This window comes from Sturnira hondurensis, unplaced genomic scaffold (genome assembly GCF_014824575.4).
Source record: "Sturnira hondurensis isolate 20B ecotype Veracruz unplaced genomic scaffold, ASM1482457v3 Scaffold0006496, whole genome shotgun sequence".
In the NCBI taxonomy this organism is placed as follows: Eukaryota; Metazoa; Chordata; class Mammalia; order Chiroptera; family Phyllostomidae; genus Sturnira; species Sturnira hondurensis.
This window is the reverse complement of record NW_028079127.1, coordinates 17956614-17974651: the sequence shown is the minus strand read 5'-3', so window position 1 is coordinate 17974651 and position 18038 is coordinate 17956614. Positions and strand designations below refer to the sequence as shown.

At 61.7% G+C, this 18038-nt stretch overlaps 1 protein-coding gene across 6 annotated transcripts in view; it reads right to left on the bottom strand.

Moving 5' to 3' along the window:
* The window catches only part of ITPR1 (inositol 1,4,5-trisphosphate receptor type 1), a 222065-nt gene that overhangs the window by 50900 nt on the left and 153127 nt on the right, over positions 1–18038 (bottom strand). The window lies entirely within an intron of this gene.

Here is an 18038-nt window from a genome sequence, read left to right as displayed (position 1 = left end):
ACAATATGGTGATCCGACTTCACCTACGCGCATTCGCTTTCCACATCTTTGTAAACACCACGCTGCCGTGAGTTATTTACACAGAAACACCAGGCGGCCGGTTCTGGAAGAATGGAACAAAGCTCCAAACTACTCACTTCTCCCGGTTGGGTCTTCCTGCCAGTTTCCACCCCCCACCCCCGAGGGGCAGCTTCCCTACAGAAGGCAGTGCTCAGCTCGAGACTCCAGAAAGAACTGAAACCTCACCCGCTTCTCGAAGCCTCCACCTCCTCTCTCTCTCCTCGGCCCCATGGAACCTCTGCCCCTCGACCTCTGCCCCTGCTCACTCTCCTCGCCTCTGGTTGTTCCCAGCACGCAACCCAGGACCCTCTTCCTCAGGCTCTTCGTCTCCGTCTCCTCCCCTCCCACCACTCCCGAGTGCCAGCGAACAGGCCACCCCCCGCCTGCTGTCTGGCCTGGTCCTTGTGTGTCATTGCGGCCTCCAAGCTCAAGTCTTTTTTTTTTAAAGATCTTATTTATTTATTTATCTTTAGAGGGGAAGGAGAGAGGGAGAGAAACATCAATGTATGGTTGCCTTTTGTGCATCCCCTGCTGGTAGTTAGCCTGCAAGGAACCGGCCTGCAACCCAGGCATGTGCCCTGACTGGGAATCGAACCGCAATCGTCTGGTTCACAGGCCCGCACTCAATCTACTGAGCTACGCCAGCCAGGGCCCAAGCTCAAGTCTTCAGTGCCCTCTGCTGCCCTTCCATTTTCTTTCAGGGTTACCTGAGCTACGCCAGCCAGGGCCCAAGCTCAAGTCTTCAGTGCCCTCTGCTGCCCTTCCATTTTCTTTCAGGGTTACTACTGTTTCATCCACCAACCCTCCCACTTACCTATCCATCCATCCACCCACTCACTCACCCATCCATCTACCATTCACTGTGCACCCGTCACGAGCTGGGCGCTATCCCCATCACAGAATACACAAGAGTGAGCAACAGGGGCCTGATGTTTGCCTTCCCACTCTGCCTCAGGCACAGCAGACCCTCAGCCTGGGCCCGGGGAGTCCGGAGACCAGAGACCAGATGCTCCGTGGGGACAGCATGGCTACCCTGGTGCGGGTACTCCCTGAGGGTCTCTTCCTGTGCCTGTGATGAGATACGAGTTCATACTTCCCGGGGACGCTCTCTTTGTAAATTATGAGTAGTCGTGGAACGCTCCTGAACCACCAGGCACGGTCCACGTGCCTCAGACACCCTATCCCCTTTACTCCTTGCGGCCACCCCCCGAGTGAGGTGCTGCCATTAGCCCCATTTCACAGATGAGCAATTGAAGGCTCCAAAAAACGCAGTAACAGGACAAGTCACTCTGCCGGGGAGTGGTGGCAGCAGCCCGGGACCCAGCTCCTCTGTTCCTGAGGACCCCGCCCAGGCTCCCCGTGGGTGAGGGGTCTTTGTCGAGTAGCTCTCACCTGAGCGTGAGTCTGTGGGGCTCCAAGCACCGCTCGGCTTCTCACGCCCCTTCCCCTGGCGCCGCCCCACAGCAGCGGGGCCCACACGTGCGCAGGCCCGGCCTCCCCGCACTCGTGAACATAGGCTCCCGACAGCCCTTCCTGCTCACAGAACACCTGCCAGGGCTGGGGCCACACGCTGTTCACACAGCCACTGTCACACAGCGGCCACCACTGGTGGAGGGTCCTTTAGAGACCAGTGACGGCAATTGAGACCCAAAGGTCACAGATCACGACCGGAGCGGTCCAGCATGCATGGGGAGGCTCAGGAGCCTGGTGCCTGGATGTCTGGGAACTTGAGTTTGGCCTTGGCACCTCGCTCACCAGCCACGTGAGCTTGGGCAGCTTTGTGAACTGCGCATGTGCCCCAGGCCCCTTATTTGAGAAATGAGACTCCTCCTACCGACCCTGCCTGCACCTGGGGGATGCCGGGGACCCACTGAGGGGACAGCCAGGGGGCTCTCCGTGGGAAGAACACAGGGATGGCCGTGGGGCACGATGCAAGTGCAGGGCACCCTGCTGTGTCTCATCACCCCTTTCGAAGGAGGGCGGGCGGGTTGACTCAGGTGCTGGGTATCATATGATGACCGGGGTCTAGTCCCCAACAACCACTACTAAATAATCCAGCTGGTGCCGGGAAGTCGAGGTGGCCTCTGAACTCCCAGCAAAAACATGCTGCGGAGCCGTTCCCAACAACTGCCTCGACGGAGGAGGTCCCACGCACCCCGCTGGGCCTCACGGGTTCCGTCAGACACAGAGAAAGGCAGTTTTCCTTCCACCTCTCCAGTCCTCTCCCCAAAGGCCAGGCGCAAGCTCTTGCCTGGAGGGACTGTCCCATACCTTTCACAGGAACTGTTTTTTCCAACCTTTTTAACCACCCTTGATGTCAGGAAAAGTACGATGTATGAAGAGTCGAACGATGAGTAAAACAGGCATTAGGAGTCAAACTCCTCGGCAGAAACTGTCCCTCACTCTGAGAAGGAGGATTTCGCAGGGTTTACCCGACACTCACCGGAGCTCTGCCCGCCTGCCTCTCTGAGCCTGTTTCCTGCTTTAAGGAGTGGAAATCCTGGAAGGGGCCACGTGGAGGAGGGGGCAGTGACAATAAGAACCCGGTCTGGGACGGGGAGGTAGCCACATGCAACCTCATTCGCCTTCGACGAGGGTGGAGAAGCAGGGGAGCCGCACTCAGGTTTCTCTGGTCACTGGGCTCCCAGAAGGTCGAGGCCAAAGCAGTGAGTCTTTACGGTGCTATTCAAGGTGAACGATATTTTGCAAGCAGCAAAATTCAGTTTCGTGGGAACCGCTCCCCCATGCCCCCTCTGCCTCCAGGGCCCACAGCTCGGCAGCAGTGCAGAGAGCCTGCCCATTTGGCGGCCGCCTGGGTCCCCTGTGGGGATCAGAAAGCACCGTTCCTCCCGTGCACCAACACCTCAAGCCACAGACGCTGCTTCCTAGCACAGCTGTCTAGGGCTGTTAGCTTACAAAGTCCCGAGTGTGTAGGTAAACTGTTGGCGGGAACACCCCAGCAGCGTTTAACAGCAAACCCAGGCAGGTGTCGGGGAGGCTGCGTCCCTATACAGGGCCCTCCCACGTGCTCTGGGTTCAATTCCCGAACCGGCTTACGGATGCCCAAGGCCAGCATCTCTCGTGAGGGTCCCTGGCAGCTGCCTGTCTGTTCCAGCCACAGATGGGGGAGGAAAGACCCCCCCCTTCCCCGAGAGGCCAAGGTGAGCGGTAATACAGGCTTGCTCGGGAAGCTTGCTCCCGTGCCACAGGCCGTCGGGCTGCTTGAGTGTGAGTGAGGCACCCGGGAGAAGGCGGGACTCCCTCCGCAAAGGAGCCTGGTTAGGCCCCAGCAGGGACGGACACTTCCACCCGTGAACACGCGCTGGGCACACCTGCCAGCCTCCAAAGGCGCCCTGCGTGGCTGATTTACAATTCAGCGAAAACACCCAGGTCCCGTGTCACCTTGCCCACGGACTCATCGCAGCGTCTGTGACAGAGGACTTCTCGGCCAGCCCCCACCTGCACCACGAGGCCCGCAGGACGGAAGATGTGAGACACGCCCTGGGCGCCTGCACACCTGGTTAGGGGTGGCGCCCTCAGCAGCGGAGGTGGGCCCGGCTGGGGCCCAGTGCGGCTCGCGCTGTTGCTCCCCACATGGCTGGGTGGTCAGCGACTGACGGGCACAGGAAGTGCAAGGGCAAGGACTCTGGTCATCGGCCTGACCTCCGTCTGGTGTACTCAGGGCCACTCACCAGCACTGACGACCTTTCCTGCCCCAAAGGCCCACACAGTTTGGCCAGGCCACTGATGACCGGGTAGCCTTGGCGTCCCCCTCTGGGAAGGAGGACGAGCGCCACGCCAGAGGCCACGCCAGAGGCCACGCGTCTGGTGGGCATTTCACACCTGCCACCTGCCCCCCTGCTCTCACTGCCTCTCCGTGACTTGTGCTGCCTCCACGGTGCCCAGGAGGTCCTGGCTGGCGCCCTCAGAGCCTCAGATGCCGGCTTCTGACCAGGCCCTGGGGCCACGACATTGTCCGGTTTCTCACCGTGACAATGCTGGCGAACGTGACATCGCTGACGACCCAGAGCCGGAGGGACTGCTGTGAACCTCGTGGGCAGGCTGGATGGTGGGAAGGCGTCAGCCCGGTTCTGCGGCGCAACTCCGAGATCTAGAGAAATGGCCGCTCCCACCCTGCCAGCTCACTCTTGCTGCACCGACGGCCCCAGCAGGCGTCATGGGCCACGAAGAGGCCAGACAGACAGACACACACAGGAGGGAAAATCCCAGGGCCCTGCTTCTAGGCATGTGATGCCTATGCGCAAATACGACACCTCAGTGGGAAAAACAAAACCAAACAAACCGTGACAAACCCGCTCGACCACAAAACCCACAGGAAAATAAACGTGCCCGGGCCCGCCGGGGGCGAGGGCACCTGCTGCGGAATGGTGGGCCGTCCAGCGAAGCGAGCGCCGCCCCGACCGAGGGTCCCCCGCCCCTCAGTCCTCTGCTCAGTGCAGCCAACTGCTCGGTCACGTCCACCTGGACACTGAAGGACGCTCTCCGGCACTTGCAGTCTCCTGGCCCTGCAGCCCCTTCCCCCGGGTGGGCCCAGCGGACGGGTGGCTAGATGGACTCGTGCAGCTCGCCCATGGGACTGCCGCGGCCACGACGTGAGGCAGGGCGCCTGAGCCGACGGGGTGCCCTGTAGTAGCACTGACCTGGGGTTGGCAGGGAGGTGACCTGGGGTAGCCTCCGCGCTGGCGACACGCACCCAGCAGTCACTTCCTCCCCGCCAGCTGCTACTCCCCGACCATGGTGGCCTCTCCCAGCTCCTGCAGCACAGCAGGCGGGGCCAACCCCGTGTCTGTGCACCCTCCACACAGCGGGCCTGTCCCCTCTGTCAGGGCTTCGAGCAAACGGTGCCTGCCCAGGGAACCCTCCCCTGACCCCTCGGGGTGAAGGGGCTCTCCCTCGCACTCCTGCCCCGTTTGTTTCACTGCTCGCTGGTGGAGGACGTGCCTCGCGGGCTGGGCTGTGAACTCCTAGGGGGCAGGGCCTGTGCGGGGCTCATCCCTGACCACAACACAGCCAAGTCACGTGGTGCCAGGCACTGGGTAGCTGTTCCCTAGACATCTGCTCTCTGAATGGGTGCACACTAGCCCCGAGGGAAATCCAAAAACCTTCACCTGACTCAGGCGTTGCACCTGTGGCGGCTGACGTGTAACTCAATAACCAGGAGTCCCTGTCGTAGACACTCAGCCCTGACTGAGACCAGCACAGGTGGCCACCAGGCCCTCCTGCTCCCATCTCGGGAACCGCTCAGGGCTCTGGCCCATGGACACTGGTGGTACCAGCTACAGAGCAGGAAGGACATCATGTCAGGACCCGGCTCCCTCCCCTGGCCTGCTAACTGCAGGCTTCGGGGGTGAGGACACTGATAAAACCCATTTCTCAAACCCCATGGCGCTGCCCCTGCGCAAACACCTCTCCAACAGCAACGCCGATTTTAAAGTCCTGAATTTAAAGGGAGACAAGCAGCTTGGGTGCTGAACGGTTGCAGGACCCGCCCCTTTACTGGTAACACCCAGATGTAGGAGCGAGGTACCAAAGGCGGGCAGGTTTCTCTCTGGGGGGTGCGGGGGGGGGCGGGCCCATGCAGCGAGCTGGTGTCAAGGTGCCTTAATACCCCGGGGCAGGCCTCGAGTGGCCGACAGTTTCTAATGAGAAAACCGTCTCAACCGCAAAGCTAGCTCAGCTGGAAGCGTTCCAAAGGGAAAGTCCCTGCCGTTACTCACGGGGGGAAAAAAATTACCTTCTTGGTCTGGAATCTGGGGACATTTTGCGCAAATGTCTAACAGAAGTTGGTAAGGGGAAGTCAGCTCGACTGATTGTTCAAACAGGCTTCTGCCATTAAGGATTTCGCAACTCTTGGGCTAGGCAGGGGTGGGTTTTGGGATTTTTGTTTCTTTTCAAATCCTGTCCTCACAAGAACTATGTTTTCTTTTCTAAGAACATGTCATTATCACCTCCCTGCTTGCGTCTCTCGAACGGCTCTGCTCGGAGGGCCCTGGCCGCCAGCAGGGTGGCCCTCCCGACACCGCCACCCTCGGTTCTCAGAAAGGCAGCTCCACTTCCTGCTGAGCAGTGGCTGGGGGCAGCCACTGCTCAAAAAAAAGAAAAGAAACCCAGGCTGAGCAATTTTGACGCCCCGCCTTCAGGTGACGCGCCCTGCCCAAGCTCGGGGAATGATGATGGGGGACAAGCATTCCTTTGTCTTCTCGGGGCTCTGGTTCAGGGAGTGCTAGATGGGCCGTCACCCGCCCAGGGGACAGGTACCGAGGGGGACACACTGGGACACAAACAGCACCTTCCTGGGCCAAGGCCACGGTTGGTCCCCCAGGCCGTGGGATGCCCCGGCTCTGGGGCTGTGCAATGGGAAGAGTCTGCAGGCGTGGATGGGGCGAGGACAGGGCGGGAAACCACACCCTCGCCAAGACTCTCCTGACGCCCGGAGCCACACAATGGGATGCCCTTCGTGGGGAAGGAAGAACGCCCTGCTTCCGGCGGCAGGTGCCAGGGCCATGAGTGGGTGTGAGGAACAAGGACGCTTACAGATCCAAAACGAGAGAAGAGAAGTGGGGGGTGAGCTCCGAGAGACTCCATGGCAACGTGCCGGCGCCGCCCCCGGCCGCCCACCCGCAGCCAGATCCCTGCTGACGTCCGAGAACGCGCCGCTCCTCCCCGCTCGGGAAGGTGAGCAGAGCGGAGAGCTCATTAAATCCCTTCCCGGCGACTCCCGTCTGCCTGCAGAAGCGGAGCAAGGGCGATATAAATAGAAGTTACGTAACAGCTCTTTGTCGACTCCCGAGTGTGCCCGAAAAACAGCCTGGCCTCGCTTTTTCTGAAGCGTTTTCCGGGGCCGGCGGGTGGAGGACTTGGGTCTCCTGGGGCATCATCTTCAAGTTTAAACCAAGGGAGGCAGGGTTCTAAGTGAGGGCACTCAGGACTCTGGCTGAGTGTCCGAGTTTGGGACCCTGAGGGCCAAGACCCCCCCAGGTAGACAAAAACAGCAACTCTCTGGTCAGAAAGAAAATAGAATCCTGAGGAATCTTGTGGCTCCCTCAGCGCATTCCCGGATGCTGCCAGCACAACCCCTAAGAGCAATAAAATGGCTTCTGGGGTCTTCTGCGGAGGCCGGGGCAGCTCGACTCTGCACACGAAGCTCACCGAGGGTCTCCAGATGCCTCCAGCATCGCTGGCTGTTTTCCTCTTTCTTAACAAGTGAGACACGAGGAGGCCAGTGGGCAGCAAAGGCCTCCTCCTCGGAGACGCCGACAGGGCCCAGGCGAGCAGCGCGGAGGGGACACGGGCCCGGGGCTCCAGACAGCCGCCCGGTGGCGTCTTCACCAGGAGGCCGTTTCAAAGGGCTGTGAGTCTGCTGCTCCTGTTGCAGAGAGGAGAGGTTCACCACTGAGGCTGTGTCTCTGTCCCCTGGTCTCACCTGTGGACACCACGGAGCTCTCAGAGAAACCGTTGCCATGGGAACCCTCCCTCCCAAGCATCCTTCCAGAAAGGTCCCAGGTGCTGGAGAATTCAACGCCCTCCGCCTCTGGAAGGCATATTCGTTTATTTTCTAGTCCAGAACACGCGGCTTCAACTGAGAGGACCTGTGCCCCTATGACGCAAGGACTTCAAATGCAAACGTCTCCTGGGGCCGGGGTCTGTCCCACCGGGTGGGGGTGGGGGGCCGTGCCGCATGGGCTGAGGGGACCCGGAGCCCCGCTTGGCACCCCACTTCTTCCCACACTGATTTCGGTGCCTCGTAGCGGCCATACCGAAGACTGTGCTGGGCCACAGGCGCCCAGAGGATGAATCGGCACGTGACGCTGTGACTGTAGGACCCCTTTTTCACTGGGGGGTGGTCAACACCACAGCACAATGACGCAGGGTCCCCATCTCGGCCCAGGTTGTGGGCCGCAGGCCCCAGGGCTGGCATGGAAGAGCCTGGGCCGTGTGTCTCCACTGAGCCCCACAGCCCGCACCGCCTCCTCTTCTAAACTCCTGCGAGGAAGGCAGGCTGTGCCTCCCCGGGGGGACAGTGCGGATCTGGCAGCAACCGACGGCAGCGTCACGTCCCTGAGTGGCAACGTTGCCAGGTAACAAATGTGGAAATCTACTCAGAAAACTGTGACAATACACAACCTCCGCTCTTCTGCGGCTGGTAACTGAGGGAGTGTTAAAACACCATGTTCTCTTCGCGCTCGGGCTTCGGGTGTGAAAATAAAATTAAACGGGATACTTCCTCTTGTAAACAGGAGACGGGCGAACAGCTCTCACAGGCTCCACTGTCTGAAAACGGCACAGGGCCCGCAGCGGCCTCCCTCACGCTCAGTCCCCAGCCCAGCACCGACGTGGGGACCTTGGAGGTGCACAGCTCGGCGGGGCCTCTCTCCTGCCGGGGCCACGTGCCTGGGGGAAGTGCTCACACCGAGGGCCCCAGTGGAGGCTGAAGAGAGACCCTCGCTGTGTCAAACTGAACTGGCTTCCACGGTGTGGGTCATCCATCTCCTCTTAAAATTTTCTGCAGGGCCGAGCAGTGACCGCCGTTTCGTGGATCCAACGACCAGGGCTTCCTACCCCCACACGACGACGATGACGAAGATGAAACACGTTTTGCAGCGCGCACAGTGCTGAGTGAGGGAGATGGTGCCGAACAGCCCGACACTGTTCCGTGAACACACGGGCCACATCGCCTCCTGTCCTCCTGGCGTGTGACAGTGTCGGGAAACTGGCAGCAGCATCTTGTACAGGGAGGCGGGCAGATGCGCAGTGAAGCCAAGAACTTGGGCCGCAGAAGGAAGCAAACTGGACGTGACGGCCCACTCGCTCCGGGACCCTGAGCGACCTCTGGGGCTCTCTGCAGTGTCCCCACCCCCACGGGACCACAGGGAGAGCCAACGCAGAGACGGCGCCTGGCCCGGCTCCCAGCAGTTGTGCACTCGCGTTTTGGCACTGCTCACTAGTACCAGGACCTGTGCTTAGGGCTGAGAGGAGAGGGAGGAGGCCCCATCAGGACCAGGGATGCTGCTCCGAGCTTGCAGTCTATGCTTCCCTCGGGCGCAGATAAACTGAGCCCCTGCGTGCACGGAAGGCCATCTTAGGAATGGCAGCCACCACCACTGACACACTTTCCCACGTCACGCCGTCACACTCATGTGCAAGGAGGGGGGCTCGGTGTTCCGCAGCCAAATCCCAGCTCCTCCCTCCCCTCGAGGAGGCCAGTCTGGACATGTGGGCTGCTTTGGGCACGTCACTGAGCCTCCAGGTGCTGCCTGCCCGGCTCACTGTAAATCCCAACCGGATGTGGACGATCCCACTTCTGGAAGGCAGAGTGGGCACAGGATGAGGTCCCGGGGGAAGCAAGACGACTCAGGCTTCCTACAGCGCAGGTGCCGAGTCCACTGACAGCATGTGCACACAGGAGGGCATGTGGGGGCGGGGGAGCCGCTGGGTAAGCCTAGGGCTCTGCAGACCGAGAGTGGCCAGGGGAGACTGGCAGGGATGGGCACAGAAGCCTGGAAACAGGCAGGGGCAGAGCCAGGAGTGGCCCCTCTGGGGGCTGCGAGGTAAGTGTAAGCTGGAGCCGTGGGGTGGAGGAGCTCGCCCAGGGGTCTGGGGGAGACGCAGACAGACAGGCAGCAGCAGCCCAGCTGTCATAGGCTTGACGGCGAGCGCCGCAGGGGGCACCGTGCCGGCTGCCGGTCAGGCCTCTGTGGGAGGCAGAGGAAGCAATGCACCGAGAATATGCTCTGGGTCCAAGGTCACGGAGGGCGACTCAAAAACTCTGTGGTCTCATCCAGAGGCCTGGATGCCCCAAGCCTCGCACACGGCCGCCCCGGGGAGCTCCGCCTTCGGGCCTTCCGAATCTGTGCTGACAGCTGGTGACTGGGCAAAGGCACACCCCCCGGCTGGGGCAGGGACGGCAAGGGGAGATTGGCCCCCCTCCAAAAGGAGAAGGAGAGAGCAGAGCCCTCTGCTTCCCGAATTCCCATCTGTGGGCTGAGTGAGGGTCCCACATGTCGTGGAGCTCAGGGTACTAGTCACCTGGTGAGCGTTTCCCAAGACCTGTCACCCGTCACTGCTCTTCTTCCAGGGCTGAGGACACAGGACAGATGGACAAGCTGTGGTTCTTTGCCTCAAGCAGCTTAACACCTAGAAGCAAAGCTCTGGCAAGGTTTCCTGCCAAAGGCCAAACGCTGGGCAACCTGGGCTCCGCCTCTGCGACTGGGCCCCGCCCCTGCGGCAGGGGAGCAGCCGAGGCAGCCCTCGACGGGGCTGCAGGGAGAAGCCTGGCCGAGCTCCAACACAACTTTACTTACGAAAGCAGGTGGCGGCCGGGTTTGAAAGGCCAGCCAGAGCGTGCCCAGCCCTGGGCCTCTCGCCAGCAGCTGGGACCTGCCGCAGGGGGGACAAGGAGGGAAAGAGACCGGTCTGGACTGTGGGCCTGAGAGGACACAGTGAGGTGACCGCTCCTCCGGCCACTCGTTCCAAGTCTTTTCTGACTTTGTGCTTCAGCTCCTCAGTTGGACTCTGGAGACCGTGGAAAAGCCCAGGTTTCCTCTGAGGACGCCTCCTTCCAGCACGGATTCCGCGTGTGGACTCTGCGGGAAGTGGGGGAGGAACACTGCCCCGCACCCACCGGAGACCCGGGCCCCCTGCTGCAGCGGCCCGCTGCGGGGGCAAGACACAGACATGCACAGCCGTGCACTCTGCCTGAACTGCTGGCCCGGCTGCTCAGGAAGGAAGCAGAATTAACACCAGTTTTCCAGCTCCTCCCAAAGGTGAGCTGGGGTCACACGTCCCCCTCGGGCCACCTCAACTGGACGGTGCCTCTCAGGAGCCAAGTGGGAAGCAGCCACAAGGTCTGTGCTGACATCCTTGCACTGATTTCCTGCCTGGTCGTGCAAAGCCAAGTGCCACAGGGACACGTGTCCCCCAGTGCCCGCTGTGCCTGGGAGGGCGGCGGGACCGCTGGCCGTGCTTTTCCAGGGGAGCCTGTTCAGGGTGCACACTGCCAAGCACGGGAACTGACCACTTCTATATGCTGAGTGGCCACCTTGAAATCTGGACTCGGACCGATGGCCACGAAGGACCATTGTCCAGTGACACGCAGTTTCCCGAGGTGGAGAGGAAGGACACAGTGCGTAAGTCCACAGAGTTGTTTGGCCAAAAAATAATAATAATAATAATAAAGGAAGGAAAGAAAAAGGCCAGGCCCAGAAGCCCCGACAGCCCCCGTGATGTCGGTGCCCCACCCAGAATGCCGGTCCGTGTGCGCACCCGGGCCACGGCCAAGGCCTCCCGACAGCGGCTCCTTGGGGACCAGTCACGTGGACTGCGTGTGAAAACCGCTGGGCACTGAGCACCTTCCCCACCAGGCCCACTGGCTCATAAACCGCCACAAAAGCAAAGTATCAGAAGTTGTATTTCTGAGAGAAAACAGATTTAATAAAACGTGTCCGCTTTTAACTAATAAAGACTTTATTAGTACAAATTACCACACGTTAAGATCTTTCCATGACCCTGAGGCACTTCCATGGACCCCCGTGTCCACCATCCCTGGACCCTGTGGGGGGCCCCTCTGGCCAGTACAGGCTGGGAGGCCCAGGTCGAGCCCCAGGGTGGGCCGGGCGGAGGCCGGGACTGTGCCCTCCCCACACCGCAGGCACTGGGGTCCGGATGTCTGCGGCTGTGCGCTTCGCCCCACGTGACCCTTTCTCCCTGCAGACAACTGTGTCAGGGAGGGGCTGGTTTTCCAGGTAAGAAAGCTGAGCTGCAGGCTGCCCGGAGGAAGCCCAAGGTCACCCGGTGGCAGGGGCAGATCTGGGGTCTGAGGCAGGTGTTTCCGCCGCCTGCCCTTCTGGGCGCGCTCCCCGAGGGGCCCGACCTCGAGCCAGCTACTCCTCAGGCCTCAGCGGAAGGTCCGAGTCCCAGGGGACCCGCTGGGGCAGCCACCTGCCTCCCTCTTCTTCTCACGCCGGCGGCCCCACCCCACACACGGCTCCCATGGACAGAAGCCCAGGTCAGAAAGCACCACGCAGGCGTGACTCATTTCTGGCTGCCCTGCCAAAACCAACACCCTCTTACGTAACTCGCTCACACACCAGCCCTTTCCTCCTCCTCAGGGTGACTGCCTGTCAGACGCAGGCTGATCTTCCTCACACGCCGGCCCTCCCTTTCCAGAAAAAGGAACCCAAAGGCCTCTCCGCCCCCAGACAGGGGCAGAGGCAGCCAGGCGGCGTGGCACCTTCTGGAAGGGGCAGGAGATGCCAGACCGCACGCTGGCCCTGGGGCTGAAGTCGGGAGCCCACCACACGGGTTGAGCCTGTGGCGAGGGCCAGCCCCGTGGACGAGAACCACGCTCTCAGGGCCAGACCCACGGGTCGGGTTCCGGACCAGGCACTCCCCACGTGTGCCAAGGCGAGCTGCGTACGTGCCGAGAGGACGGCCCGGCTGGGCGCGTCTGGAGGCTGGCCTTGGCGCGGGACGGCCGTGGGCAGCCCGCTGACACGTCAGCGGCAAGTGAGTCTGCAACCAGAAGCAATTAGTCCAAAACATTTCGAGTCTGGTCGCCCTGAATCTCGGTGAGGCTCGCCATGGTCCTTGGCACATGCCCCCACACACTACTTTGCCCCATGATGCCCTGGGCCCCTCCGCAGGAGAGGGGAAGTGAGGGGCGACGGTGCAGGAGGAAGGAACACAGAGCCCTGCAAGGGCTCAGGACGGAGGGGCCAGCGCTGAGAGGCTCGTGGTGCCCCGTGTGTGCCAAGCACTAATCCAGACGCAGATGCTTATTTGAGAGTCCCCCCCCCGCCCCCGCTACCAAACAGTGAGCAGAAAGGAAAGAGCCTTCTGGGGGCTGCCAGGAAGTGGGTGGCACCACAGTGGGGGAGACACAGCAGGAGTGACTCAAAGGGAAGCTGAACCCCATGGCTGCCCAGTGCCGTCCGCTCCTGGGGGCCTTCTCCTTGTTTCTGGAAGCAGAGGGTTCACCACGCAGCCTGAGCTGTTACAAGGGCACCCAAGGGGGAGAAAGTGTGGGGACGACAGCTGTCCTAAGGGGTCACTGCGCTCAGAGAGGCCAGGGCAAGGACCGAAGGCACCAGAGGGTTTGGGGAAACTGCCCCCAGGTGTCTGTTACACCAGGCTGGGAAGTGCCCCCGATTCAGCTTATTTCCAGGCTTTGGGTGACGAAGGGCGTATGACAGGGTTTCAGGGGAAGGGTGCCCAGTGTGACTGTGCATCGTCACTTTGCATCTCTGACAGCGGCGCCCTCCTCGGTCCAGGCAATGGCCATCTGGATTGAGGAGCAATGGTCCCCAGCGACTGCGTCCCCGGAGCAGGGCTGCATTTTCACATGACACCCAACAGGGGAAGGACAGGAGCCCACACTTCTGCCAAAATGGGGCTGGACCCCAGGAGAGCCGAGCTCCCGGACTACGGAGACACGGCGCTTCCCTGCCTGCAGAGGCAGCGCCCTGCTTGGGGCCTGACTGGCCCGTGGCGGGTGCTCCGTCAGTTCCGAAGCCGGGTGTGGGGGAGCCGGTCTGCAAAGGCAGCCCCACAGTTCCCTCCCCTCCCCACAGGCCCTCCCCCTCCCGGAGCCGAGTGGCCTCGGGCCTGGCTCTGACAGCAGAACTCGGGGAGGGTCGTGCTGTGAGCTGGGAGCCCGGGGCAGATGTGGGCCGGTAGCTTCCACTTCCTCCTTCTCAAACTGTGACTTCCTGGACCCGAGCCTTGGTGCCCCACGATGCCCAGACCACCGGGGGGTGGGGGGGACCGTGCAGCGCAGCCAAGGTGGCCACCCCGAGAGCCACAGGTATGCAAAGGGCCATCCGAGCCACGTGAGCTCTGCTGCGGCCCGGTGACTGCAGCCCTGACGGGACCATGCAAAGGAGACACTCTGCTCCTTCCAGAGCTGGGGACCCAGTGAAACGGCATGAGGGGGGGACGCTGCAGGCAGTGGTCCAGGAGCTTCGTCTTGTCCACCGTGCCCCAACCCGCTTTCGTCCCCATCTTTGGAAGTGACAAAGGGCAGCCGTGGCAGGGGAAGCTGTCTTCCACCGCAGAACACCTGCCACCTTCCTCAGGCCTCCTCCCAAAGGGCAGAGCCCCGGGAGGCAAACCTTGGCTCCGTTGCCTGTCCCGCGCGTGACTCGGGGTGGGCTCCTTCACCAGCGCGTGTTTCCATTTCCTCGTCTGTGGAAACGAGGAATCCACTGATGGGACGAGCTGCCCGTGAGGAGGAAGCACGGTCACTAACTGCTGGTTACCACCATCGGAAGGGCTTTCAGTCTGTGACTGGTCCCGTGGTAAAACTGCCTTTCTTGGCGTCCGGTTGTACAAGTGCTCACAAAGGTACAGGTCGGTGTGGCCAGAAGCGGGACCCACCAGCGCCATCACCCAAGAAGCCTCGTTTGTGCTCCTCCTTTGCAGTCGCACCCCGCTCCCAACAGTGGCGCACGCCGGCCCGGTGCCTCTCTGGAGTCCCATCCTCTTCAGGACGCCACAAAGGCAGAACCGTGCCGCGTGCCACCTTTCAAGACGAGTTTCTCTCATGCTGCACCAGGCCTCCGAGGTGGCAGACCCAGAGCTCCCGCCCTGCCCCACCCCACACCCCAGCGGCACCTCGCCGGGCGGAGGGGCCGTCACTTGTCCACTCCTCATGATTCCAGTAACAATTCTCACAACCCAGGGATGACCTCATCAGCCCGCCATTGCCACTGGGCCCTAGAATTCACAGGGAAACATCTGCTCGTCGCTGAGAGTCCTGATTCAAGGCGGCTGTGGCCCCGGCAGGCCACACGTCTCATACTCGGCAGACGTGGGGGCAGGAGCCCAGGCCTAGCGTCCCGAATCGCACACGAACGGGACTGGCACGCGGGGGGTGGGGGAGGCTCCCCTCCAGCTCCGTGTGCCACCCTGGGGAGCCGCCGAGGGCGAGGGACCTCCAGCAGCCCTGCTTTCGCACCGGCGGCAGCTCCCTACCCGCTGCCTGTCACTGAGAAAGGTGGATCTGCAGACGCCCACCCGGCCACAGGCCCGGCTCCCTTCCCTAGGCCGCGGCACACCAGGGGAGCGGGAGCAGTTGACACAGGCGCCGAGGCCCAGCTGGAACCCATGCCATCTCGATCACAGCCTCCTGCAGCCTTCGCTCAACACGCACCGACTCTCCGGCGGGTCACTGATGACTGAACCGGCGGCCCTAAAGCAAGATGAAACTTTGAACACCCCCCCGCCCTGGGCCGCTGCCCTGGAGCTTCAGGGTGCCTGTCCTTAACTGGCCTTGTGTGACCCGAGTCCACGTCATCTTCTCCCGAGAAAGGCAAGCTGGGAGCCAAGGGGACCTCAGTCAACTCAAGGCTGGAACACATTTTCCTGGAACCACGGGTGTCTAATGACGCGATGGGCGAGGGTCAGACTCTGCCCTCCAACCCTCCAGACCAGACAGGGGCGGGGGAGGAGGGAGAGAACACCCCCAGCGCTGTGTCCGTGTCCTGGCAGGGTGCCTGGGCCACCGAGCCGAGGCCCAGCCGCCCCTGAGCAGCCCGGCGCTCTGCAGAGGAGACGGCTCCCCGTCCTGGAGGCCGAGCTGCTGGAGCTCAGCCGCGGCATTCCATCTGCAGCCTGAGCATGTGAGTAATAGATGTGTGAAAACATGGAACTAATATTCATAATTGCTTTACAAGATAAAGAACTTGAAGGAAAAACAGCTTCTGGGTGCCTTGCCACCCCCGTCAGGGTACGCTGTGAAAAACACGGCATCTCGCCAGCAGCCGCAGCCCTGGGCGCTGCCAGCCCTCTGCACGCTGCCTGACGCCTTAATTCCTGGGTCTTCATGCGTCGTCATCCCGACTCTTCCCGGCCCTGGGAGCCCACGGGGGCCTCCGACCGCCTCCGCTCCCAGGGCGCCTTCTGGCCAGCCCTTCCTGCTCGTCAACAGCCCCGGCGCTGGCCTCGGGCCGGGCGTGCTGGGGTCGCTACTCACGAGACCCCCCCCCCCCCCCCCCGCTGGGTTCTGGTCTCTTTTCCCACCCATTTTTCCCCTACTGAGGTGGGACTCAGGTGCGGTAACGCACGTCAGGGTGGGCAGCATAGCTCGCCCACCCGGACCGAGATGCAGAGTACCCCCCGACCCCAAAAGGCTGCCTGTGCCCCTCCCAGCCCATGTGCTCTCCACAGTGAGGGCCGCTTCACCTGTCTTTGTGGACCTGTTTTGAGTTCAGGCTCTCGTCAGCTCGCCTCTGTGCTCCTGCCAACCACCTTCCCACCGACAGACTCCCTGCTCCTCGAGCCTGCCTTCCTCAGCTCGCCCGTCCCACGCGGCCAGACTCACAGTCCTTGAGGTATGGCCCCGAGGCCTCCCGGGTGGCTGTCCTGTGCTCTCGCCCCCTCTGCCATTCTGCTCACTGCGAGGGCCAGTGTCTGCTCCGGGCCTCCCTCTAGTGCCGAGTGACGGGCCTCCCACGGCCCTGCACTGCCTTCAGACCCACAGCCCACCTTCAAAGCCCATCTCGTCCAAACACCTCCCACCGGCTCCTCCACAGACGTTGTCACCTCCTCCCCCGAGAGCCCGAGGCATCGCCCTTATCCCCGGAGAGCCCTGCACGCCACTCTCGGGCCTCAGCGCCCGAGGACCTGCGCGCATTCCTGTCGGCTGCCTAGATCTGTGGTTCCCTGAACGCCAAGCTTCTGACATTTCTCCAGTCGGTAGCCCTTGAAAAGCCCACAGGCAGGGAGGGCGTAACTCGGGGTTCCCGGGTCCTCATTTGGCCAACAGAAGACACAAGGGAACAGAACTCTCACCCACTATCAACACCATTTCACCACAGACATGGGAGCTAGAAACGGTGGAGAAGATGTAACGTAAGAGAAAACAGCCAGACAGTCCTTCACACTGATGCATCTGGCTCATGAGAAACTCGCCATGGCCCTCGTCTTCCGCACGGGGCCGGAGGACACCAGCCCAGGCTGCCTGGGCCCGGGGCCCATGGCTCCCTGCAGAGCCCCGTGAACACAGCAGGTGCTTGGTGAAGGCTCAGCTCACCAGCCTCATTCCCGGGAACCACGCGGCACAAAGACAAGGGTGTATCTGCACTGTCCCCGCCGGCCGGCATGGGTGGACAGCACAGCCTAGGCAGTGGGTGATGAGGACTGCAGGACACACCCCCCGCTTGGCCAGCCTCCCGTGTGACAAATCAAAGGGCCATCCTGACAGGTTACAACTCAGGTGCCCATGTGCCAGCTGGGCCTGCGGTGGGCCCGCCCCTGGCACGAACCTCTCCACAGCACAGTGCCCAGCAATGAGCTTCCCGAGTGTGTGCCGGGGCCAGCAGGGACCATAGGGCGAGGGGACTGCACAGTCACTTGCTCAGGTGGTGTGAGGCACGAACCTGGGGCGCCCCGCACGAAGAGCCAGTGGGGGCTGCCATCCCACCGGCGCTCCCAGTGCCCTGCCAGCTGCCCCGGCCCAGGGCGCACCTGCCCACAGCAACACACTCCTGTTCCTAAGCTGCGTGACGAACCCAGACATCTTCAGTCCAGCCTCTGAACACAGAGCATGCCCAGTCACACGTGCACAAATACGGCTGCATGGCACACACACCATCACAACAAAGCTGCTATCACCATCACACGTGTTGGCGTGCACACAGCTCAGTGACCCCCATGCGGCGAGCCAACAAAGATGGACGGCTGCGCGAAGATGGGGCATTCAAACATTTTAAGGAGTAAGTTTAACAGCGTGCTCAGGTAAGATTATCTCACGTACACATTACTAAAATTCATCAAAATTGCTCCTTTAAAGACTCGTCAGAATTCTAGTTGTTATTACTTTTAAACATATACCCAGCCAGCAAAAAGTCACCTGCTCATCTTCGACTGGCCTAGCTGGGCCTCTCCCCGTAGGGAGTTCAGGGCGGTTTGGTTGCCTCGAGCTTTTCAGTTAAAAGGCGTGAAGTTTACAGTCAGTAGTA